This window comes from Triturus cristatus, chromosome 8 (assembly GCF_964204655.1).
Source record: "Triturus cristatus chromosome 8, aTriCri1.1, whole genome shotgun sequence".
Lineage (NCBI taxonomy): Eukaryota > Metazoa > Chordata > Amphibia > Caudata > Salamandridae > Triturus > Triturus cristatus.
In genome coordinates, this window is record NC_140591.1 from 1,698,647,103 (window position 1) to 1,698,649,747 (window position 2,645).

Sequence of the window (2,645 nt, forward strand, 5' to 3'; positions counted from 1 at the left end):
TGGGGGTGGTAAGGTGTGGTGAACTTGTAGGTTACACCACACTGTTGCCAAAGGGATTTCTTGTACTTGGACATGAAATTGGTACCTCGGTCAGACACCACCTCTAGAGGGAATCCCACTCGGGAGAAAATTCCCATCAGTGCACGTCCCACCACGGGGGCCGTCACTGTCCTCAGAGGAATGGCTTCCGGGTACCGGGTGGCATGGTCCACCAGGACCAGGATGAACCTATTGCCCATCGCTGTCCTGGGGTCCAGTGGCCCTACAATGTCAATCCCCACTCGCTGGAATAGGGTACCGACCACAGGGAATGGCTGGAGTGGAGCCTTCTGCTTCCTTCCACTCTTTCCACTTGCCTGGCAAGTCTGGCATGTCCTGCAGTGAGTATCTGAACTCCTGCGCATTTGAGGCCAATAAAAGTGGGTGACAAGCCTTTCAAAGGTCTTGTCCTGCCCCAAATGCCCTGCCAATGGCACATCGTGAGCCAGCCCCAGTAGGAAGGTTCTGAAGTCCTGGGGTACCACCAGCGCACGGGCTGACCCAGGCTCAGCAACCTTAGGCTCTGTATATAGGAGGTTGTTCTCCCAGTAAACGAAATGTGATCCGGACTGATCACCTGCGGCCTGGTCTGCAGCCTGCTGCCGCATACCCACGAGAGAAGGGCACTCCTTCTGCGCCTTACAAAAGTCCTCCCTGGTGGGACCTCCTTCCTGCTGCCAATGGGTCAGCTCCGGCAGGTCTCCCAGTTCAGCTATCTGCTCCCCTGTAGGCTCCAGGGCATCCCCCTCGAGGTCTGCTTCCTCCTGGACCGTGGGAACTTCAGGGGCCGGCTTCCCGCGCCCCTTGCTCCTTCTCTCTGAGGCCGGTTCCTGGGCCTCCCTCTCAGGCTCCAGGACCTCTTGAGTACCTTTACTGGCTGCCATGGACCGTGTGGTGACACACGCCCAATCCGGCATACCCAACATCTCCAGGTGAGCACTCCGCTCCACCTTAGCCCTAGGTGAGCTCTCCAAATCGTTCCCTAACAAACAGTCTACAGGCATGGCGGGCCTCACAGCTACCTGAAGAGTACCAGAGACCCCCCCCCCCACTCAAAGGGAACCTGAGCCACCTTGCAGTGCCTCTCTGTGTTGTCAGCGGCAACAACGGGATAGAATGCATTGGGGACCACCTGCTCCTGAGACATCAGGTGACACCTGACAGCTGTCACACTGGCTCCTGTATCTCTGAGAGCTTCCACTCTATGGCCATTTATGGTCACCCACTGCCTGTACTTCTTAGTGTTCTCAGGCAGCTGGGTTGGGGGGACCACTTCACGGTCTCCTAGCGAGACCAGGGACATCTCTGCGGGACCCCACCCACCTTGGACATCCCTCTCCTCCCCCAAGGCTACACTAGTCACCTGCCGGGGTGGAGCACCAGTGGGTGCTGGTTTACCAAACAATGGACACTTGACATCAGAGGCAAAATGCCCCAAATTGTTACACCTGTAACATCTTACGGGCCCCTTCTGAACAGGAGGACCTGTCGGGGCCCTGGTCGGTTTCTGGGGTGGGGGAGGCTGAGAACCCTTCCCTTGGTTCCCTTGGGGACTACTTTGGGGCCCTTTTTGGAACTGCTTCTGTTTACCCCTGTCCCCCCCACTCTTCTGCTGGGGACCCTGCCCACCTTTGGCGGAATCTCCCACGGTACCCTTGTGGACCCTGGTACTGACCCAACGGTCCGCCTCCTCCGCAAGCTTCCTAGGGTTGAGACAGCCTACTATCTATCAGGTGTTGGCGTAGCTCAGGAAAACAATTACTGGACAAGTGCTCCCATGCCATTAAATCAAGAAGCCCTTGATAATCATTTACCTTACTACCCTTTACCCAACCATCCAGTGCTCTGCAAAAGAAAGTCACATACTCCACATACGTACTATTGGGAATCTTAGTGCAACCCCTGAACCTCTGTCTATATAACTCAGGGGTCAACCCATACCTAGTCATCAATGCTTCCTTCATATGGGCGTAAGAATTATGAACATCAGCAGGTAAATCTAACAGTGTGTCCCGCCCTTCACTCAGGAACCGTCCCCACAACCCCGCTCCCCAATCTCTCTCAGGGACCCGGTGGGAAGACATGGCTACCTCGTAGACTCTGAACCACTGCCCGATGTCGTCATTCTTGAAGAACTCCTTTACTACATCCTTGGGAATATAAACTCTTGGTTCCGCCGGTACTGGCGGTGTGCTGCCACCAGAGGGATTAAGCTCCAAACTTTTTGCTTTCAGCTCCAGCTCCCTCAGCTTCATGTCATGCTCTAATTGTAGTTTCTTTTCTTCCATGGCTAATCTTTGTTTTTCCATATCCATCTGCCCATGAAGTTTTGCCATCTCCACCTCGTGTGCCCGGGTTGCTGCCCTGTCTGCCAACTCTTCTGGCGACAGGCCTCTGCCAAACTCATGGACACTTTCTGGTGGAACCATTTCCACCTGATTCTCTGGTGCCTTTGCCTCATACCAGGCCCTCAGCGCCTTCACGAGTTGGGCCTTGTTTTTCAATCCAGTTTGGGCAATCCTGAACTTGGAGCAAAAACCTTTCAATTCTTCATTGGTATGATTCTGAAGTGCGCCTTCTTCCCAATCTATGTCCTCAAATCCAGA